This window comes from Theropithecus gelada, chromosome X, assembly GCF_003255815.1.
Source record: "Theropithecus gelada isolate Dixy chromosome X, Tgel_1.0, whole genome shotgun sequence".
Lineage (NCBI taxonomy): Eukaryota > Metazoa > Chordata > Mammalia > Primates > Cercopithecidae > Theropithecus > Theropithecus gelada.
The window spans coordinates 105,712,593-105,736,429 of record NC_037689.1 but is presented as its reverse complement, the minus strand read 5'-3'; the positions used below and the strand labels follow the sequence as shown (position 1 = coordinate 105,736,429).

Below are 23,837 nucleotides of genomic sequence, written 5' to 3'. Positions count from 1 at the left end.
ACTAAAGGTTACCACTGGTGTCTTGTCTATAGGCCAAGGGAGTGAACTCTGTGAGGGATTTCAAATGTCCTTGATGGACTTTTCCATCATGCTAAGAACCATTAGAAAAAGTATTTATCCAGTTCACCTAGCTGTCCAGTCACTCCTCCAAATGTAATCCACCAAAGAAGAAAGAACAAAAAACGTATTGAGCGCAGACTCCTTTTGCCTTTGTTGGGAAGGAGGACACACATGAATGTGTGTATGTGTAACTCTGTACATATGTCAGGACTTGAGTGGGTGGAAGGGACTTGAGGAGTGATGAGGGTGTACGTAAAAAAACATCTGTTACGCTGTATGCAAAAAGGTATGGAAAAATGTATGGTAAATATACTTATGGGGGCCTACCAGTATTTGTGAAGGGACAGCTGGAAGTATAGCATCTGGGAGGGTTGGTGTTCTTGTGTATGTGACTCCATCTGAGTCAAATCCTGTGTATGGAAGTAGTACTCCTTGAGAGTCAGGATGACCAAGGAAGCGAAAGAGGTAGGTGTGCCTGCCTGTGTATGCATGCATGAGTGTGTGTGTATGTCTGTGTGTGTGTGTGTCTGTCTTGTCTGTCTGTCTAGTGAGAGTGTATATGTCTGGACTGTCCTCAAGTCTTGGACCTGCCTGGGAGAACCGTCCTGGCCCCTCTTCCCTTTTCTGCACTCCCAGACCTCCTTAGTTCTTTGCCTCTGCTTCCTCCTTCTTAGGGAGATATTTTGTACCATGTGTCCCTCCTTTCTCTTTTTCATAAGGTACAGAGAGAGGTGCCCCCTCTCCCAGGCCACCTGCAGTCTCTTCCAACAAAGTGGGGGTGACTCCGCCAGTGAGAATTGCAGGGCTCAATGATTGGGAAACAATCTCCAAGCCAATGAAATGTCTGCCTAAAGATTGTTCTTGGATCAATGGGAATCCTGTGGGTCACCCTTGGACAGATTAACGTCGTCAAGAAATGTAATATAGATATTCAATCCTAGAATTTTGGTGAATTAATTAAAGCCTTGTTTTTAGTTCTATTGAGAAAGAAAATCATTTATTATCTTTAGTCTGACCCTGTGCCTTCAAGAGAACTCTTATTCTGTGAAAATAAGGGCTGAGGTAGGCAATTCACACATACTTGTGAAATCTAAGCAGATTATCTCACCAGTGGCTATAACTGTAATAAACTAAAGTGACCTTGGTTTAAGCAAACAGATGTTTGGAGCTGACAATTGAAGTGCAAACATGACCCTAATTAATGACTTGGTTAATAGTAAGTGGTTCTCTCTTTCAAGATATTAGCTAAATTCTCAGTCTTTAGCTATAATATAGGTCGCAGGCTACTTTTGTATTCTTCATGTTAGAAATTTAAAATTTCAAGCTACTCAGTCTGTAAAGCTACTTGCAAAGCAGAAGAGAAGTACAAACTAGAGACAGTTCTGATTTGAGGGGTATTTTAGGTAAAATATTCCTAATTATTCACGGCTCCCATCCATATCACCATCAAAACCAGCCTCCTTGTATTTTCTCATAGGTAAACCCATAAACAAGGTATATGTTAATACACATTAATGAACAAACATGATATCTAGTATCAAATGATTTCCTATCAGTAACTCTCTTTGGATCTGATGTAGTCACGTGGCCAGATTCAGGGAGACTGCCACTTCTGGAAAGGAACCTAGAAATCCCCCTAAAATCCTGTTGCCAAAGAGATGGATGAAACAGAGGAGAGGATGCTGGGATGGAATGAAATGTCCAGCTCATAGGCTTAATGGCTGCTTGGTGTGAGGCACCCCACCTTTGTCCCAACTACTTATTTGTTATTTCATCAAGATGGGACAGGGAGGGGGTGGTTAAGTCAACTGACATGCTGGCTTTGGGTGTCCCTCCCTTCAAGAATAGCTCTTTCTTTGCTGCAACAGATACATCCAGCTGCAGATTTCCGTCATCACTGGATGCACTTTGCAGATGAATTCAGAAATTATACTGGTCTCCCCAATTGTTGTTACTGAGTTGAAAAAGCACCATTGAGACCATATTCTTGCCCACACAACTGTACTTGGTGCCACAGGAGAAGGGAGGAGGGGAGTAAAAACAAAACACCAAAAGCCTGCTTCCCACCCTTCGGAAGCTTTGGGTCAAGTTAGAGAGATGGGATACACATGGAAAAAATCACTCAAGAACAATTATAAAGGAATATATCCACAGGAGCAAAATAGCACAAACCAAAATATCCTATAAAATGATGGGCTCTGGCATTAGGAGGAATTAGGTGGCAGTTGCAACTGTCTGGAATCTTGGTGCAGAATTTCATGTGTGGAAGACCAAAGAAGACCTTGTTCTAAATGTTGCATGTATATCACAGTCATCAGCAAGAACAAGAATACAGGTGGGTTAGAATAGGTTTCATAGCATGTGTGTAAGTATGGAAAGTAGTAGGCATGGTTTTCTTTGATGCTGGGCTTTTTTAAAAATTTTCTTTTTTTTTCTTTTTTTTTTTTTTGAAACGGAGTCTCACTCTATCACCCAGGCTGGAGTGCAGTGGCATGGTCTCAGCTCACTGCAACCTCTGCCTCCTGGGCTCAAGCGATCCGCCCACCTAAACCTCCCAAAATTCTGGTATTACAGGTGTGAGTCACCACGCCCAGTCTGAGCTCTTCATTTTAATGGATTTTCTCCCAGATATCCAGGTCACCCTATCTCAGAACATAGTGTGCTATTTCCACACTGGCTATAGTGAAGGGTTAGCGGCTGGCAGTATTGGAAGGTTGGCCATGTCAGAGAGGGCAGGACAGCAGTATCAGTGGCTTCAGCTTCAGCCCTGGCCCGTGGCTTGAGCATATATTAAATCAATCGACCTGATTGATTTAATTTTGGCCTGGGCATACCTGGGTCAGCCTAGTGAACCTTGCCATCTACCTACAGTCTGGCCATGGAGCAGGCTTAAATGTTAAGAAAGTTTCCCATGGCTTATCACCTTCTCAAAGCTGGTGGGCACTCCCACCCACCCACTTCTCTTGTGCTCATTTCAGGCTACACACTTGGGCCTCAACTGGAGTATTATTACATCTAGACTGGGAAGGAGCAAGGTGGGATCTGAATCCCAAAGGAGTGGTAAAGGCTACAGACATGGGTTTGTTCCCCTGTTGATTCCCCCCTCACCCACAACCAGTGAAAAAACTAGGGCCATGCTTCCCCTCCCTTCCAGAGATTGAGCCCTGGGTAGGAAGAGCACTCTAGAAAGAATGAGGGCAGGAAAGAGCAAAGGTCTTCAATCCAGCTCAGGCTTGACATCGAGCCCCACATGTGATGCCCACCTGGTTCAGCAGTGTCAACAGGCATGTCTATTGACAAGTAAAGGGGTCTAGAGTGCTCCCTGCACCACACAAGCGTCCTGGCCATCCTCAGCTCACAAGTCCAACTCTGGAGCCAGGATTACTGCGTCTGGGGCCCGAAATATCTGCTTGGGCCTCAGGTTGGTATATCTTCTTTCAACCATGGCTAGGACCTGGAAGTGTTTGGGGAAGTGCCTTGACTTCTACTGCCAGTTCTTCTGCTAGCCAGCAAAAGTCTCTTCCTCACTGTGGGCCTCAGTTTCCCCATATGTAAGATGAAAGGGTCAGACTAGATGATCGCCCTTCTGGCTCTGCTGTCTGTTCTGTGAGTCTAGCGCCCTCCCTTTCTTCATGAGGTAAATACTTTTATTGGGGGGTGTGGGGGGTTGTTTGGAACAAGGGACGTTTGAGGCCTTCCAGTGTGGAAGCTGGTGCAAAGTTCCCAGGCTGTGTTTGTCGCTGTGCCGTGTTTGCTTCTTTTGAACTGGCTTCTCCCATCGCTCAGGGCCAAGGGCCGCTCTGGCTCCAGCCTTGGACGGGCATGGTGGGGCAGCGGGTCAGATGGGGCAGTGTCCAGGGTTATCCTGGCAGCCTGGGCTGGCAAGGGGAAGTTCTGTCGCTTCTGCTCGTGTTTCCTGCCCGGCCACAGGGCCCTCTCCCTGGGCGGCCTCACCACTGACTCTGGGAGGTCACCTCCCAACCACAGGTGCTGTGGGGCTGGCTGCCTGTGGGAACGGGCGCTGCTCTCGGGGCTCCTGAGGAGCAGAGATCTCTGGGGGATGATGTGAAGAGCCCATGCTGATCCCAGGGTGGGATCAGGTTCCCCTCAGGAATCTGGGAAACTCGCAGGGAGGCCCTGCGGGGGCTGGTTAAACTGTCTGGGGTCTGGGGGTGTCGGGTCATTGGGCTGTAAATGCAGGGAGCGGGCAGGCAGACTTGCCACATTGCAGGCTCTGGTCCCTCCTAGGGACCTTGGGTGCCTTCAAGTCCCCTTGCTCCTTTTATGAAGGAGGGGGAAGGGGGAGAGACGGGCTTCCACAAAGCCAGAAGACCAGGGAGCAGAGATAAGTCTTGTTGTTCTGCGTGATCATGTGACACGGGGACTCCCTCTATTTCCCGGGCCTTCCAGGGAAGCATTAGTGAGCTGAAAGGAGCCTCGGCAGGGAGAACAGTGGTGATGTGCCACACAGAAGGCAGCATAAGCCACAACAAACAAGCAGAGCCTCTCAGACACACACAACTCAGTCTCTCTCCCTCTCTCTCTCTCTTTCTCTCCCTCCCCCCCCCCCCCCCCCCCCGCCCGCTCCCTTCCCCTTTCCTACACACCACACACGCACGTGCGCGTGCACACACATACACACGCTCCCTTACATACATGTGCCTGAAAGTATATGCTGAGACTTAACTGCACACCCATCCCAGGCCCTTTAACATGGCTCTGTGGCACTGACTTTCTGTGAAGGCACCCGGAAGCCCAGCCCACATCACCTGCTGGTGCAACTTCACTTTGCCCAGGTGCTGGGGGAGGGACAAGGTTCCTTGGGAGGGGAGGGGCCTTTTCTAAAGCTTAAAAAGAGGAAAGAAAGAAAACAAAGCAAGGCTGAAGTCCTCCCACAGGCAGGCTCGTGCTCCGGGTGTGCTTTCGCAGGCCAGAAACTACAGAACTGGGAGTACTGCCAAGTGCTTTATCAAAGGAAACAGCCCTCCCAACAGCTGGAGATGGGCTCTTGCCAGCTGTGTGTGCCTCTCAGTCTCTCCTTCTCCTTTTCTCTCCCCTTTTCCTATCTCCATCCATCCATCTCTTGCAGCCTTGCACTTTGCACTGGGCTAGCCCTACAGACAGACTTCCTTGGACCACAGAGAATACCCTTGATGCTGAGCAACTGAGCAGATTGCTGCCCCAGCTGGATTGGAGGAGGCCGTTCTTGCAAGGGGATGTGTTACCCATGAGCTGGTCTCCAGGCACTGAGCAAGGGTCTGCTGGGTCGTGGGCACTTCTGCTGCAGCTAGAGCCTTAAGGAGATACAGTCCAGTAGTTTCTCCTTAGCCTCCTTTCGCCCATTGTGGAAAGCGGGTGTCTGGCTGGGCTGTGTGTGTTGGCGGCAACAGGGTGTTTTCCAGCAACCTCAGCAACTTTGCCATCCATATTCATTAATTAGTTAATTACTTGGATTCATTTCTCTAAGCCTTGGGCTTCCCAGAGTGGGAGGAGACAATGTGGGAGTGGGGGAGAGCTCTGAGGAAAGTTGTTCTCTGCTTGCTGGGGTGTGGTTGAGGGGGCTTCACTGCCAGACACTAAGAAAGAATGGGAAAGGGGGATCTACAGTGGCTTCACCCCTTCTCCCAGTCCTCACTCATTTCAAGCTCCCAGTTTGCCAGCTAAAGTGGCCAGCATAGCCCCAAAAGGCAGCTCCAAGCTGCGTTTGTAGAAGCAACCCCATGGAGAAAGATGCCACTGGGGCTGCCTAGTTCTGTGAGTGGCAGTGCTGAGTTCTGGGAGCTGAAGGCAACAGCCCCATCCCTCAGGAGGTCTAGGGGCTTCATTCTCTTCCCTAACTATAGCCCATACCTCGGTAGACCCCTGGAAGTGACTTAGGCAAACCTAACATCTCCCCTGCCAGCCTGGCCACACCTCAAGGGCAGGATCCTTGTGATGTTCATCTCTCTACTCCCAATGCCTGTCATGTGCTTGGGGCTTAAGTAATGTCTGGTGACCCGGACTCTGGGGAAACTCACTTTAAAGCTCGGGTCTTACCAAGTGGGAGGCGGTAACTTGGTCTGTGTGTATTTCCCAAGGTTGCCATGTTGAGCTTATTCATTCTTTAGCAGAGTTTGACTGAATGAGTACCAGTGAAATGGCAGACACCAGTTTTGGTTGCTATGGGGGTTACCAAGAGGGGCAAGGCCACAAACTTACATAATGCTTAGCTTCTGGCATCTGCTGGGCACTCTGCTTCCCATCCTTCCTCTGTGGTACACCCACCCACTGTTTCACCATCATGGTTCTTCAACCTCAGCCAAGCTCTCGGATCTTCTCTCTCTCTCTCTGTTTTTGTTTTTTTTTTTTTAGACTGAGTCTTGCTCTGTTGCCAGGCTGGAGTGCAGTGGCACGATCTTGGCTCACTTCAACCTCCACCTCCCGGGTTCAAGCGATTCTCCTGCCTCAGCCTCCCAAGCAGCTGGGACTACAGACGTGCGCCACCAGGCCTAGCTAATTTTTGTATTGTTAGTAGAGCCGGGTTTCACCATGTTGGCCAGGATGGTCTCGACCTCTTGACCTCGCGATCTGCCCGCCTCGGCCTCCCAAAGTGCTGGAATTACAGGCGTGAGCCACCATGCCCGGTTGGATCTCTCTTACTGTTCTTTCCTTCCCTGAGGTTTCTTCTACAAATGGGCATGCTCATATGCTTAGTCAAAAGTGGCCCTGAAGTGTAATGAGCTCAGGCTTTGGAGGCAGCCAGACATCAATTTGAATCCCTAGTCAGCCACTTTCTCTATCCAGTATGACTTTGGGTAAGTTACTTTGCCTCTCTGAGCCTCAGATTTCCCCTCGGCAAACTGGAAGTGATACAAACAATATTGACCTCCTGAGTTGAGAAAGTTGATTGAGATAACATATATACTGTATATGAAGTGCTTTGAGCCACATTTGGCAAAAAGCAGGTGCTTAATGACTGTTAGCTGCTGGTGTTCATTCCCGTTGCCCAGTGTATATGTGATGATCAAGCATGTTGATCACACACTAATGGGCTGATAGGACTGACTATGTTAGATCAACCATAGACAGATCAAAGACCCCGAGCAGGACACTAAGAAGACACTTCAGTAATTATGTATGTTCAGCCCTGGCAATTACAAACCTGGGTGGAATGAGGTGCAGAAGTCAAGAGCCTGAGGCAGAGCTCAACCCATTATCCCTGATTCCGTCCCTCCCAGGTAGAGCTTCCCCTCAGGCCATGGGACAGACTAGACTGGCCCTTGGGCATGGGGCTAAATAAGTGTCTTCTGGGAAGCTCCACCTTCCCCACAATTTCTCCAGACTCTGGCTTCCTTGCTTCCCTCATATGGGGTCTTCTTTTTCTCACCTGTGCACCTCACCTATGCTCCAACACACACGCCCTTGCCACATTTTCCCCAGCATGTGTGAGGTCAACCTTGAGTATATCTGGAAGGACCAGGCCAGGACTGGAAAGGACCATTTTTATCACAGCCCATTTATGACCATTTCCCTGAAAGGGTGCATGTGTGTGTGTGTACACGCCTGTGTATGCGTGTGTGTGTGTGTGTGTGTGTGTGTGTGTGGAGCCTGCAGCATTGAAGTACCAGTTAACCTCGTGACATCAAGATTCCTCATTCCTAGTCCATATACCCATTGCTCCACCTTCCCTCAGCAGCAGCTTCTGAGCGCTGGGCAGTCAGGAGAATGCTGACGTGGGCATTCCTGCAATTTGTGATGTAGGTCTTCACGAATGGAGGTTTGTGGGGCTTGCCCCTCCAGTTCCCTCGCAAGGGCACTTCCGATGGTTGGCACCAGCAGCATGTCAGCTGCAGGGAGCAAATGGTGTAAGGGAAGAGAGTCCAGGTCTTCTTTGGCTACGACTGATTCCTTATTTCCTCTCCTTTCCCAGTTTGGGAGCATTTGTTGCTGTCTGAAGGGCCGGGCAGTGCCAAGACCACAATAAACAGCTTGTCCAGTACACACAAGCTCTTTGGACCCTGAAATGTCAGCTGGCCAACTGGCTCACAGCTAGCCCCTGCTGCGTGCTGTTTGCATCCGGCTCTGACAATGCCACTCAGCACTTGTAGGACCATGTGTCATGGCTACAAGGCTGGGGGTGGGGGGACCCCACAGTGACCTGGCCCTAGCTCTGGGAAGCCAAGCTCATGGGCCACACTTACAGCCCCTGGTAAAAATTACTGCCTTAAGGGCCCAGCTCTGCTGGGTAGCCTACTCTCCCCCTCCCTTCACCCAGGCCTGGCCCCATGGGTAGCAGAAGGCCAGACTCCCTATGCCCCATATGGCTGAACTGCCAACTGGTGTTGAATAGAAACATCTCGCCCATGAAAACTAGTAGGATGTGGGGCATGCGCCTCCAGAGGGTGCAGACTGGGCACAAAGGGCAAGAGAGGAGAGGGAGCGGCAACAGGGTCTGGTGGCAAGAGTGCCAGGCCAGGATCCAGGAAACCTGGGCTGTGCTCCCAGCCTCTGCCACCAACTCCCTTGGCGTCCTTGAGCAAGATCACCCAGAGGGCAGGGTTGGGGGAGCAGGCACAGGGCCAAGACCTTGCCTAGGAGAGGATGAGCTGCAAAATCTTGTTCATGCATTCAAGAGGTAGGGATGGGGTGTTTAACCAGGAAACCTTTCTGCTGAAGAGCTACCTAATTGCCTTTAAATGTCTTAGATGCGTCTTGACCAGCAACGGAACCAAACTCCGGTGCCCAGGGGACATATCAAAAAAGAGGGGGCTGCGTCTCCCGAAATGCCTGTTCCTTGACTTGCTTGGGAGGCCAACAGGCAGTGATCCCTGCTGCTAGGACCAAGACCAAAGGACACAGTTGTTTCTTAGCTATGGAAAGCCCTGGAATTGTCCTCACTTCTGCCCCTTGCAGCCAGCCAGGACAACTTCTCTGGGGTGTAGTGTTTGTCCCTGGTCTTAGGAGTTCATATGGAAAGGGCATCTCCCAGCTCACCACCCCAGGCACCCATACATCAATATCCCAGTGTCGAGGGACCCACACCATGGCACACACTTACTCCCAGAACCTAAATTCACATCTCTGCTGAGCTTTCTCTGCCTGGTAGCAACAAATCTGCCATTGATCTGGCCCTGTTTTCCCAATGGGAACTCATGGGATGCAATGGTCTTTGATAGCACAAAATACTGTTGAGAGAAGCTACCAGTGTCTGACACAAAGTAAGGGCTCAATAAATTTTTGTCAAATGAATCCTGGTTGGAATCAACTCACAATACTCTCATATGAAGGACTTCATTTAATGGGAGAAAGTACAGGCTCTGCAGTAGGATCAGTTTGGGAGCAGGAAGAAGCTTGTTTGGAAAAAAAAAAAAAAACAGCATGGAGGCAGCCACCCTCTTTGTGCGTGGCGGGAAGGTAGAATACACCCATGGTGTGTAGTGGGGAGGATGTCTGGGAAAAGAGCCAACATCCACTCCAGTCTGAGAACCTCAGACACTTCCCAATGCAGGAAGGCCCCATGGTGGTGTCTAATTGGCTTTCTGGTTGTTCTCTTACTTAGTGAAACCCCTGTGTGGCAAAGCTGGGGCAGGGATGAGCTTCCAGAATCTCTACTGGAGTTTTGAGTAGCTCCTGGTTATTTCCAACCAGGTGCCAGTTGCTAGGGAGGGCCTTGAATCTGAATAACATTGCCTGGGGGAATAAGGAGGGATTTGGCCAGGGTCTTCACAAGTCATTTATACCTCAGCATGCCCCTTGTCCCCCATTGGTCCAGGGGCCCTGGGAGCCGTGGTCTGGCCTTTGCAACTTCCCTTGCTGGATTCCTGTGTTGTCTGTGCCTTCACAGCAGGGTGGGTGAGAAAGACCGGCCCAGGAGGAAAAAACAAACAAAGGAAAGGTCTCTGGGTCTGTTGACGTTTTAAGTGCTATTGATTTAACAAGATTTTTCCATTGAGAGGACAGTTAACTGACCTCGTTTTGCAGCCCATTTGGGCTTTGACGCCACTGTCTAGGCCATGAACTGAGAATTGGAGAGGCTATGACTTTATCTCAACACATACTTGATAGTCACCTCCCTCAGCAAGGCCAAATTGGGCTTCCCGGGGTGGGATGTGAGAGGATGTGGGTGGTTCCGGGCCTCTCAGCTCCTTCTACTTTTCCCCAGGGACATTGTGTGACCCTGGGCCCAAGCACTCTCAGATCTTGCTGGATCTGGTCACGCCTGGAAAGGGGCTTTTCAAGCAAGAACGGCCAAACAAATCAAGCACAGTGTGCCACTATTGAGCTGTGTGATTTCAGGCACTCTGTTTTCCCTCTCCTGGTCTCAGTTTTCTCGTCTGTTAAGTGACAGGTAGAGGTCCCTTCCAGTTCTAAAATCCAGCAGGCTTGTTATGAAAAATGCAGAATTTAGGAATGAGAAGAAGAATATAAAGAAGAAAGGGACAAGATTGTAAAATTCCATGACAGCACAGAAGGGGGAAATGGGGAGAGAAAGAGAGGTGCGCTGCATTGTGGTGTAGTGGGAGTGGCCCCAAGTTGAGGCTTGGGGACCAAGATCCTGTTCCCAATTCTATCACTAATGAGCTGTGTGACCTTAGGCAGGTCACTTCCCTCCTCTCTACCTCATTCAAGTGAGAGGAATGAGTTAGCCCCTTACCACTCATACTGCTTTGTTGTTAGGAAAACTAGATATACACATAGCAAACAATTAGAGAATAGAATCAGTGCTCAGTGGTGTGTCATGAAAAACAGGTACACTTGGAGAAGGGGATGGTGATGGTGGCTGGCGAGCCAAGGCCTAAAGGCCAAGGGAGCAGAGTAAAAGAGCAGAGGCTCTGGAATTACACGGGCCTGGTTGGAGTACTGACTCTGTCCCTACCTGTCTGTGTGACCTTGGGCAAGTCATTGGCTCTACCCACATTTCAGTTCCCTCACTCCAAAAAGGGAGAGAATTGGACCAGTTCATCTTCAGAGTTCCTTTCATCTCTTTGAATATGTAAAAAAACAAAACACAACAAAAAGAAGCCAGAAGATGCCAAGTAAGCCAAAGGGGAGAACTGTGCATTCAGAGGGAAGAAGCCAGTTGGTTGGTATGGGTCAGCTACATATGTCAAGAGTGAAGGAGAATGGCATTCTGAGAGCAATAGTCAGCTGAGGAGGTGGGTGCTGAGGGGAAAAAGGAGAAGAGGAAGGAAAAAGCAAGGCAAGGACATCTCAGAGGGGTGATTAGAAAGGACATTAACGCATGTTCAGTGAGAGAGGGCTTGGTTGGAGGGCATGCTGGTGAGGAGCCGTTGCCTGGCATGGAGGTCTTACTTGGTCCTGGAATCAAATGCTGAGGGTGGTGGTGAATGCTACAGCAGACTCATGATTTCCAAGTGGAAGGTGGGGAGCTGAAATGCTTTCAAATTGCCAGGCCTTCTTCCACTGGGGAGAGTGAGGTCAAGGGCCCATCACTAAGTCTTTGATACTGTTGAATTTTATACATCACTGATCCCTGCCCAGGACCAAGAATAGCGCTGAACAGGTGTGGAAACCAAGGCCCTGAGAGGGCATTCAACCTGCCTTGGGTCACATGACAATTTCATGGCAGGACCAGGGGCAAAGTTGGTCTTTCTCCTGATTCAGAGCCCAGTACTCTTGCGTGATTCCTGCCCCATCTGTTGGATGCTATTAAGCAAATCCCTCATTGGTATGTTGGCCTCTTAGGGAGAAAAAAAATGGAGTGAAACAAAACAAAACAAAACAAAACAATTTCAAGTAACTGAGGCTCCAAGGGCCTTGAGAGGCCAAACTGTGGTGGATGGTGCCTGGTGAGCCCTTCAGTGACGACCCATGCTTGGGGCAAGGACAGTGAGGGTTGGGTAAGGGGGAAGAGTGTGGGTTCTAGAGTCAACTGGATCGTCAAATCCCAGCTCTAACTGTGACCTTGGGCTGGTTACAACCTCTATAAGGTTCTGCTTCCTCATCTGTCATCTGCAATCTTTTTTTTTTTTTTTTTACATAGAGTTGTTGTGAACAATAGATAAAATAATGCGTGAAAAGTGCTTGGACAGTGCCTGGTATATAATAAACTCTCAATAAGTAGTAGCTATTATTATTGTTATTACTCTTAGCATTACTGGTTAAAAAAAAAAAAAGTGACAATTTATGATCTTTCTTGCCAACCTCCCACTTCCCTCTTCCCTCACTTGCTTCAGAGTCTTCACGTTCACCTACCTGAGCCTTGGTCCCCCAAGACCACCTTTTTCGCCTCCATTACAGGACCAGCTTCCCCAGATGGCCTCTCCAGAGAGTCCCACCTCCTCCCAACTTGCCTGCCAACATAAGGCCCCAGCAGCAGACAGAGGGAGGGAGACAGACAGGTGGCAGGGGCCAAAAAATGAGGCCATGCGTTGCCACCCTGTCACCAGTTCCCTGGCAAGGTCTAGCAAGGTCACCTTTTGCTTATGATTTCCTTCTTTGCAAAGAGGAGGGTTGAAATGCAGCCTGGAGGGAGTATTTGGATGAAAGCAAGGGCTTTGCCTGCACAATTTGGGAGACACACTCTCCCCAGTGTTTTTCAGAGCGAGAGACATTCCAGCCAAGGAGAATATCATCACCGTGTATAGGAGTAGAGCTGTTAGATACACACTGTACTATGGTGGGCCCCATTTTCCAGCCCCTAGGTCAAAGCCCAAAACCCTCAATTCTGGGAAGGGAAGCCCAGATTTCTTCAGGTGAGAAGACTCTTGGGTGTGGCCCTACAGAGGGAGCTGATTGTTTGTGCTGGGAAATTTAGAGGGTGCCCCAGACTGCTCCTTAGCTTGTCATCCCTGGGGGAAAGGTGGGGAGACCAGAGAAACTCAGTGGCACTAGGCCAGGGAGGATTGAAATCACATTCTAGTGTGCAGGTCCTAGGGATGAAACAGCCCAGCCCATTCGCTGGGTTGAGAGGTGAAGGGGAAAATGGGTGGGAAGATCAGATGGGCAGTGCCTGCCGAACCTAGAGGTGAGGCAGGCAGTTGTCTATCTGGCAAGATTTCAGGAGCCCCAAAGCAGACTCCACCCCAAACATCTTCCCCAGCGCAAGTAACCAAACAATGGTGTGTTTTTGGAGCACATGCTGGGTGTTCCGCATTGTGCTCAGTCTCTGTAGAAAATTGTTAGGTTCAGTCATTACCCCCCAGAGTCCCTTCCTCTTTAAAGCTTTGATGGAGAGGGCCCAAGGTCAGGGCTGTAAAAGCGGGGTCATTCGGCACAGTAGCAAGAGAAGGAGACAGCATGGCAAGAAGCCCTCAGCTGGTGGAGGAAGGCTTGAGGGGACAGGATGGGTGGTGAGGGGGATAAGGGTGGGGTGGGAGATGTTCTTAAAGCAGGGTGGAGGTGTGCAGGAGACCAAATGTGGCTAAGGGCCAAGCCTTGGGGGAGGGACAGAAATTGGGAGAGAAGAAAGGGGCAGGCCTAAGGTACACTGGCATTTTTTTTTGTGAAGAGAGCTCTACCAAGTAACCTGAATGAGTACTTCAAGCACATTGCAGTGGAGGTGGAAGCAGGGATAATAATCCCTAATATTTGTCCAGGGTCTTGCCATGTAGAAAGTGCGCATGCTTTCTCTCTGTGTTATGCATGCCTGTGCACTTGTGCATGCACGCATGCACACATTGTCTCTAATTTTTGTAACAGCCCTGCCAAGGTGGGTACGGCAGGGGTAATTACCCCCACTTGACAGATGAAATTCAGACGCAGAGAGATGAAGTGATTTGCTAGAGGTTACACAGAGATTTTTTTTTTTTTGAGACAGGGTCTCACTCTATCACCCAGGCTGGAGTGTAGTGGTGCAATCACAGCTCACTGCAGCCTCGACTTCCTGGGCTCAAGGAATCCTCCCTCCTCGGCCGGGAGTAGCTGGGACTAAAGGTGTGCACCACCACGCCTGGCTAATTTTTAAAAATTCTTTTGTACAGACGGGGTTTCATAATATTGCCCAGGCTAGTCTCGAACTCCTGACCTCAAGCGATCTTCCCGCCTCGGCTTCCTAAAGATCTGAGATTACAGGTGTTAGCCACCACACTCAGCCTACATAGACTATTTTAATGGCAGAGGTGGGACCAGAACTTCAGCCTTCCAACTCCCAGGGCAGCAAAGTCCAGAACTGGCCTAATGAGTATCTAGAGTGGGTAACTATCTCCATAGTGTTATTATGGAGGAGTGGGAGGAATTCTGCCCCATAAATCTCTCTGTCTTCCAACTCACTAATACTTAAAATTTCACCCCTGAAGATTCACTCTTTTGGATTGGAACTGCAGCCCCTGTTATAATGTGAAAGGGTGCTGCTGAAGGAAAGAGTAGGGAGGGAAAGGAAGAACATCTTGGCACCTGAGAACAATGTCTGGGAGTGTCCCTAGAGGCTTGGGTGATGGAGTAGGCTGGAGTAGGGCGCGGGCGGGTTGGGAGGGGGAGGTGTTTGAAGGGGAGGAAGGTAGCGCTGGCAAAGCCTCCTTCCTTTTGCATAAGGAGGGGAGGAGTTATGTCAGAGTGTGAATGTGGGCAACACTGGGAAGGCGGGCCAGTCTGCCCAGAAGCTGGCCTGGCCTTGGAGAGCTCTAATGGGTGACTGCACTGGGCCCCAGTGCTGAGTCCTTGGAGGGAGTTTGGAGAAGGACTTCCATGTAGCCTTGGCAGAGGGAGGGGAAGGGAGGGCAGTGGAGGCAGTGGCTGGACAAGGAAGCAGATTGGCCTAAGAAGCTGAAATCCTGGAGGGGCAGGGTGGGGGTTGGGGGAACTATTCAGGGAGCTGGCCTGGAGCCAAGGGCCAGTCCCAAGGGAGTGAGCAGAGGCTTGAGAGCTCTGGGCCCCATTCCAGCTCCTGACCTTGAGTCACCATGCGACTGGGCACTTTTCCCTACCTCAGCCCAGACACCCGTCAGGTCTCTGTTATCTAGGTTTCCCGTTTTACAGAAAATGTTGTAAAAGTTACTCCCCTGGCTCCTCCTCCTGACCTACCCTGCCCTTCCTACAGCCCTCTCCCTCCCCCGATCCCCATCCAGCATCCTGCAAGCCTTCCGCACCTCTTGGAAGCTCTTGCTTGCTGCCTTTGTCTCAGATCTGTTTATCCCCAGCTCAGGCTGCCCCTGTACCCCATGGGGGCAGACATGATCTGGTCCTGAGGGCAAGGGCCTGAAGACCTCACCCAGCTCTTGGCCAAGGCCTCTTGACTCAAGAAGCATGGTTGCAAATAGCTGCATCTGAGGAGATTGAGGCTGAGACTATCAGAACTGAGCAGTCACCTTAGAAGTCACTCTCGCCATTCATTCATTCATTTCACTCAACACAATCCATTTATTGAGCACATGCTATATGCCAGACACTGTTGTAGGAAACTTTGGATATAGCTCCCAGTCTAAATAGAGGTATCATTCATCAAAAAAGCACCCAAATAAATATAATTTTACAGCCTCAACCCTCTCGTTTTATAGTTAGGGGAAATGGGCCCAGAATGGTTCTGGAACTTTTCAAGGTTGTTGTTCTGTTCTGGTAGTCAGGGGCAAACTCAGACCAGAACCCAGGTTTCCTGACTACCATTCCAGTGCTCTTTCCACTGTGCTCTGGAAAGAATACGGCACAAGCTAAGAGCATAGTATTCATCCCTGTACATTCATACAGCCAGCCTTACCTAGAGTCACAGTCAATTGTGGCCAACTTGGCAAGATTTCAACATCACTGATAAGCAATCTTTCCCCCACTGTTGTATCTCTCCAGCTTGTTCTTTCCCCACCACCCCCTACGTATGACTAAAATTATAGCATTGACCGAAATCTTTGGATTAAAGCCCCTGTGATCTGACTGAGAAAAACCTGTTAAACCATTACCTAGAATTTACACAAATTTCTTCGATTTGTCCTTTTAAATGCCAAAGGCCATTTACGTTTGATTTTTGTGAAGGAGACTGGGAGTCTCTCTTAAAGAGGGCATTGCTAAGGAAGGCAGGTCCCCTGCTGCACTCCTGAAGCTATGGGACCCATCAAACTCCAGGCAGCAGGAGGGCACAGGTGGCATAAAGGAACAGACAGGAGGAAGGTACCCGAAAAGGAAGCAGGAAGGTTCTGAAGACAGACTCATACTTTCACAGTTTACCCTGGGGGCCAGCCCTGCACAGACCATGATTGGTGACATTTTGTTTCAAAATATGTGTTTACATTCGGTTTTTGCTTATACTGGATTATACTGGTCTTTTGTCCCCTCCCCAGCCTGCTGTCTGGTAGTTTGTACTTATTTGCAGTTACTGAGTGGCCTGCCCTGAGACTGGTCAAGCAGCTGCCCATAAACAATCTGCCAGTCCCTGAATTGAAATGGAGATGATCCATCCCATCCTGGCATTCCAGGGGGGCTTACTCTTCCAGGGAATTAATTGCCTTGGGAGTCCTTTAGTCAATTGAAAGAAACAGCCCCCACCCAAGGCCTTCCCCACCCTGACCCTGATAAGGACCCTTTTCAAATTCCTCTGCAGCTGTATGGAGAGAGTTCAGTGGGAAGGAACACTAGTGCAGGTTCCAGTTACTGCCTGGAGTGCAGCTGGGCCTGGAACCCTCCTCAGAACAAAGCACAATTCCAGCTAGAGACAGCCCAGTGCTTTAAAATCACACACCAGGGAGTTTCATCTGATCTCTGCCACTTGCTTGCTGTGTAGCCCCAGGCAAGTTATTTAACCTCTCTGAGCCTCAGTTTCCTCATCCACAAAACAAGTCTAATGATAAGATAATACCCAACTCCTAACAGTGTTGACAAGATTCAAAAGGTTAATGTATCTAATGTCTTTAGGCAGTGCTCACTAAGCAATCAGTACATGGGAGCTGCTGATATTATTTGGACCCGATGACGCTTTGAGATCTCCCAGAGGTAGGTCAAGTCCTAACAGCTGTCCATCCTTGTCCTCTTGTTAAGTTAAAATTTTCATAATGTCAGGTTTGCTTAAAGCAAGGCCCACCTGCAGGGCATTCCCTGCACTGGTGATTCATGAGTGGGAGGCATTCCACCCATTTATTTTAAGCTGTTCTACATTTTCTTCCCCCTGACATGGATGTGTTTACACAGGGGAGGACGGTCCCAGTCAAAACAAGATGAAAATACACTGCTGGCTGGGAGCCCCAGGCTAACTGGTTTCAGGTCCTCTCCCAGCTGTCAACACCTCACAATGGGGCCCCGGGGGTGGAGGGGGGAGATGCCCAGCCCCACTCCCCTGCCTCCCTCTATCGGCCCAGCTCTACCTAGTGTCAGGCAATTGGCTATCACCTGGTCAAACTAAAGGGAGCTCCAGGGCTGAGGTTTTTCCAGAGTTTTACAAGGGCAAGAAAGAGTGGTGATGAGGGGCAAGGGCTTCCCTCGCCAGCTCTAGTGTCAGTATTGTGTCTGCTGCCAGGGCTGACTGGTGCACAGGCTGAGAAGGCCACTGCCAGCAGAAAGTGGCAGAAAATGGTCAAAGAAAGCTCCTTCAGCGTCCTGCCCTTCTGCCTGGAATTTCTCCCACTAGACTCATTCCTTTGGGTTCACAGCAGGCTCTTGGTAAAAAGAAATTACCCCAGGGATTAAGAATCCATCAACCCCCAGCAGCCACAGACTCTTCTGGGGGTTAATTTCTCAGCTATGCCACCATATAAATGAGGCAGTAGAGGTGGAGGAGGATGCGCCCGGGGAGGATGTTTTGATGAGCAAGCAAACGGGGTCTCCCAGGCAGGGAGCGCTGAAGATTAACATCCCTAATATGCTCAAGGCAGCCTTGCTGCTCCTCACGACATCTTCATAACAGCTTGCTTTCATTTACCAAGAACAGAAGGAGAAAACAATCTCCTTTGCCCTAAACTCTACTACTCTTAAAGCTGCCCACTCAGAGGCAGTTTGGTTTCTTGCCAGTGAGTCTTCAATATTTGGCCACATTTGCCTGTCCCCTGAAATCCCAAGGCCACCAGATAACCAGGACCCATTGTGATGCCCCACCCTAGGCAGCACCCCACCAGTCTATACTTAGCCAGCCTGGGTTACTTCTCCCAGAAGCCCCTCCCACTATTCTGATCAAGCTGAGGCAGGTCATCACATCCCTTCCCTGAGAAAAACTAAACAATTCCCCTTCTGAGAAAGACTTTCCATTTTAACAGGGCACCTCAAGACTTCAAACCCAAGGGTGACATTAATGGTGAGAATTTCCTTTATCTTAGTGAGTATCAGGGTATTTTTAGTCCAGATGGTTTTTGTCCTCCCCCCACTCCCGTCATTCCAGCTATATGGCTGCCACTCACTCAGAGCGTCAGGCCTGCTAGCCCTAAATCCCTCTTTGATACTGGTGCCAGCTGAGACTTGGCCACCCTGCTCCTGGGCTTTATCACCCTCTACTGCTCACTGTGGGTGACCTGTTCCCAACCGACCCAGCCCCTTTAGCTGAAGATGGAAACTGACCCAAGTCCTAGCATTAGTGGAGAACCAGGAGCACACACATGGGTGTATTATCCCTTTTACTTAAGTGGTTGAGCCATGCTTCCAGGTCATTAGCGGCCACTTACTAAATTAAACTATGTTTGGGTTTCCCAAGTATGTTTGATTTTCACAGGTCTTTTGTGTTTGTAACTGCAAAGTTTCTCTCAAACAATGATTGTCCCCAAATTAAAGTGTTAACAGAAGACTAATTCATGAATGTGCCTATAGTTCTCCACGAGGCCATTAGCAAAGTCCTAACACATAGACAATCTTTTTTTTTTTTTTTTTTCCTTACTAAGCATGTATTTACTGCATTTGTACTGCGTGCCAGGCACCGGTCCAAGCCTTGGGTGTACAGTAGTAAATAAGATAAGCCCCTGCCCTCACAAGGTTTATATTCTAGTGTAGAAAGCCAATCAGTGCTCACCTGAGACCTTGCATGACCCATTTTCAGTCGTGGTATTGTCTGACTGTGCCTTCAGTACTGCTAGAAAGAATAGAGGTCTTACTGATTACTGATTGTTTATACTATCAAAGTGGTTCTTGGGGTCAAAACGTTGTGCAAGTTAGAAGTTCTACATACAGGGAAACATTGCTAGGACCTTCAGGAGAATAATTTAAATATGGACTCCATTTTAACAACAACTTCTCGAACTACCCCCTCCCCGTAGCAGTATATGTGAAACCATGAGAACAAACATTGAAACCAGACAGAAGGTTAGAAAGATAAATTTGAAACAGTGTTAAAAGGGCTGCTCACTTGGGGAGCCATTTTGCCAGCGGTGTTTGGGAACCAGAGTTTTTACTTTTCATAGAGTTTGTCACGTTCTTGTAGCCCTTTTTTTCACTCTCCAAAGAGCTCAGTTATGCTTCCTACAGGGTGTCCATAAAGTCCATAGGTAAATATTTATAAAGTCATCAAAGACATCTTTGATCTGTAAAAAAGTAAAATAAAATTATATATTTATGTTTCCAGACATTAGGGTATCCATAAAACACGCATACCTTGTGTGGCATTACTCCCATTTCAGGGATGCGGGTCTAGCAGCATAGAGAGTTTAGAGGTCTTCCATGAAGTCTCCAGCTGGCTAGCGGCCAAGGTGGAAAAAAAACTCTGACCTTCGGACATATTTTCTTCCCACTTGAACAAGTTCATTTAAAATGGGAGCTAACGTGATGTTTCTTGGGGCATAACTCCCTTCACAAATGCATCAGGGGAGTCCCTCTCAATTTTTCATCTCATTACTGTCTGTCTGAGAGCTCAGTACCAGCTCTGTAGGCCAAACCCATCATTGCAGCAGCCTATCGTTGGAGAGAAATCACCCAGTGACCTGACAGATGCCTTCTGGGTCATCTCCCAATCATGCTCAGTGCCCGGTGCCCCAAGATGTCCAAGGAGTATCTGTGAAACTCTTGTCCTCTCAACTGCTGAGCTAGTAACTGTCTATACTTGGCTGTTCCTCGGTTTCCATATTTACTTTAGCTCTTCTGCAACTCTGTCAACAAACTCCATGGTATTATTAGTTTTAGCAAATAACAGGATGTCAGAACTGTTGACCAGGATTCGTTAGTTTGCTGTTAGAGCTCTATCCCTAGGACATAGGGGCTAGTGTTCCCCTTATTTTTTAAGTTGTATGAGCTTTGGCAAGAAGTCTTCTTGGTCAGGCCCACCATGCTCTGGTGTCTATAGGTCTTTAAGGTTGCTCGTGCCACAAAGGCCCCACCCACAGAGACCCGGGCACTTCTGTCTTTGCTTGGTGGTACAAAGACATCTGTAGAGTAGATTTAAAAAAAGAAGAAGAAAGAAAGAAAGAAAAGAAATCAATGCTAATACTTTGAACTTTCCATTTTTGTGCTTTATTTTTACAATCTTGTTGTGGGCTTAAAAGCCGCCTGTCCTTGGTAAGGTGGCTTCAATGCTTAACATTCATACTGTCGGCAAGTGCCGGGGATGGTATTTTAGGCTGGCACTAAGAATTTCCAGGTTTTTGACCCTAAATATCTTTTTCTTTCAACTCCACCCCAACACTGAATGTCTCAAGGAACAAGAGAAGAGGTTAAAAGGGTCACTCTGTTGCTGGCAGGCAACCAGGAAGTCTAGGCCTTTGGGAGAAGCATAGCTTTTGTTTATTTAAGCCCCAAACCTAGCAAACAATGTAAATTAAACATAAAAATAAAATAAAATGAAATAAAATAAAATAAGGCCAAAAGACAGGCCGGATGCATACCACAGAGAACAGTAAATTCCTCTCCTGCTCCCCCTTGGAGAGGGGAGTCAGTGAGCAGGGGAGATGGCCTTGTTGCCAGGGAGGGGCTCACAAGCAATGGGATTGGGTGAGGATGGTAGGCAGGGGTGAGTTCCAGGCTTGGATCAGGGTGGGGACGGGCATGTTTGCAGAGATCCTGGCAAGACTTTATAGTCAGCCCCAGCAGGTTCTTGAGGGGGGAATGAGTCACACCCCTTTCACCTGGGAATTGACCCAGGTTTGACTGGGCAGTGACAGCCACAGGGCTGGAGAAGAGCTGGTTCCTGTAGAAGGGAGGTTGGGCCAGTTCATTGACCAAACTATGCTGTTAGAGAAAAATCAACCCCTTCCCCTTCTCTATGCTGGGTTCTCTCTTTCCCACAACGATGCCCATCCCTCCCCCGCCGCATGTCCCTGACCTGCCAGGCTGAGAGTTTTCACTGACCACTGTGAAGTGTCTTAAAAGGCATCTGTTCCTCTTAACAGGCAGGCAAAAATTGCCAAAGATTTGGATATAAATCAGAGCATGTTCAGGATCATCTCTCTAATAGTAGCTCTCACTCACATTCTGGTCAAACTTTCAGGAGTGAGAGAAAGGGCAGAACAGACAGCAGGTCTAGAATATGCCAAGCCTCGTCCGAATGTGTCACACGAAGTGGGTCTCAGTGCCCCTGGCACCATAGGGGCTCTTCAGATAGATCCTTTCTTGGCTCTTACCTTTAGGCCAGCAGTTCCTAAAAGCAGTTCCATGGACTAGTGTCAAAAGAGCTGCATCCAAAACACCTGAGAAATACCCTTCTCCTGCCCCACACCTATTCCACTAGACGTGCTAGGGCTGCAGCCCAGGATGCCTGCATTTTCCACAATCTCCCTTAGGCCCACTGCAGCCCACCATCAAGGTTTACCTGCTGTGTGTCCAATTGTCTGCTGACGCTGATTGGTCACTGACTACTCTGTTGAAAGTAATACTATAATTTAGTTCATACTCAAGTATTTGAACTGATAGTGGCTGAATGTGGCACCTTCCCAGGGCTTTTTGCATTGGAAAAGAAGCTGTTCTCATTCCTCAAAGTATAAACGAAGAACTCCAGGAGAGATCATTGGAACCCAAAGGCACGATTCTCATGGTGGCATTTGTAAGGACCACAGTAGCGGTCTGGAAAACAGCTGACTGAGAGGGATTTTTTTTTTTCTCACCGCCCTTCAGATCACACTTCTCAGGTCACAGAGGGCCTCTATGCCAGGACTGGCTCTAGTTAGAACTGTCCTCAAGAGGAGCCTGTGGGAATCATTTCTTAGGCGTCCATATGATTGATTGTGCACAAATGGTACTTGTTTTTATTTCTCCTTCATTTAAAAGAGCCCATTATAATGCATGATTGACGTCTTTGAAAACTGTGCTTCTGGCAGTGCCAGGACTTCCTGTTCGCAGTATGCAGTATGAGGCTTCAAATTGGTTCCCCCTGTGTCCACCTGAATACCACCTCAAGCTTCCCCTAAGACCCTGTCACCTGTCACCCTTGCACAGCACACAGCTAGCTCTGGATGTCAGAGAGCGCAGAGGCCATGACTTTTGACATTCTGGCATGGTCTAGAGTGTCCTACCTTGCTATCTTGCTATGTCTTATGGCCTTACTACCCCTTTGGGGTCATGGGGAAGGTGAAAACATCGGGGAAGGGGGGCAGATGCCCCTCTCTGCCTGGCTGTCTGTGAATTATTAGACTGTGTGAAAGGCTGGAGAGGGTGTTTGCACAAATGCGTGTGCTTCCGTGCTACTCTTTCTTCCTGAGAAGTTGTGTGTATTCCTTGTCAGTGATTCTCAAACCAGGCCAGGAGACCTTCCTTAAGTCCTTTCAACACTCCTTTGAGATTCCTGGTGCTGTTCCCATGGTTGGGGGGCCCTCCTCAGGGAGAAGCTGGCCCTGTTTCTCCTTTTCTTTCTGTTCTGGCAGTAGTGTGCCCCCTGCCTCCTGCCACTGCCCCCACCCCAGCTAGGCTGCCTTCTATCCATCCTGGAAGGTGGGAGGCAGTGGGTGGTGATGGCTGGAGAGCCAGAGGCCCTTTGCAATCTGCAGAGCCCCTCTTCACATGTGATAGAGTCCCACAACTGAGAATCAAGGAGCTACCTCAAATGAGCTCATGGTGAATAGCTCTGCTGTGAGGTAAGCAAGGGCCCTAGGAGGCATCATAGCCAAGGAACTAAAGAGCCCAGCATTATTAACCATCCTTTTGTTCCCTAGAGAACCTGTGCCACTTCAAAGGTCACCCATTCTATAGTGGGGCCCGCAATGGAGACAGGTGCTCCTGCCCTCTTCATAGGCCCCTCGTCTGCTGCACCCCCATCCCCAACAAGATCCTCCTGGTTGCTGTCTTCCAAGCATTGCCAATAGCCTCCAAGTCCTCCACATGCTACTCAAAGTAACCCTGGCAACTGCCAGAGAAAATGGCTTGGAATTTCGGCTCTTGGAACTGTTCCACAGAGCAGAGTGGATGGAGAGAGGCCTTGCCAGTGTCTCGCTGGCCTGGATAGACTGGTGGAGGGCTGGTGCAGACGCATAAAAGTGAAGAGTGGCCATAGTCTTGCTGCTTTCTTTCCCAGCCCCTGGGAAGGCTGCAGGACACTGGGATTTCCAGAGGATGGGCTGTGACGAGGGAGCCTGTTTGTCTACCTGAAGATGCTTGCCGGTCTGTAGGAGAGAGCAAGGAACCTTAGCACCTGCCTGTGAAAGAGGTGGGACAAGTGTAAGGCTGAGAGGAACTGGTCAAAGGACAAAGATCAAGAAGTTGGCGGGGAGAGGTGAGCCCACGCTAAGCAAAGACCCCCGTCTTGGAAGAAAGGGACTGGCAACTCAGAAAGCAAATACTTGTGCCTTGTTCCCTTGCTTTACAAAGCCTTAGGGTTAAGGAAGGGAACAAGGGTGAGAGAACTTTCCTGGCACTGTCAGCCACAATGTTAAAGGAATGGTAGATCCCACAGAAACCCCAAGTTTCGTGCTGCTGCATTATCCTATCTAGGTGGGCACCAGTTGAGGGGCAGGGTGGGGAGAAGAAAAGCACGCCTCATTCTGCCCCATGATGCCCCAGATGGTAGTAGCATGGTCCTTCCC

At 49.1% G+C, this 23,837-nt stretch overlaps 1 protein-coding gene across 5 annotated transcripts in view; it reads left to right on the top strand.

The window, feature by feature from the left end:
- The window catches only part of TSC22D3 (TSC22 domain family member 3), a 64,160-nt gene that overhangs the window by 30,418 nt on the left and 9,905 nt on the right, over positions 1-23,837 (top strand). The gene's annotated exons all lie outside the window — the stretch shown is intronic.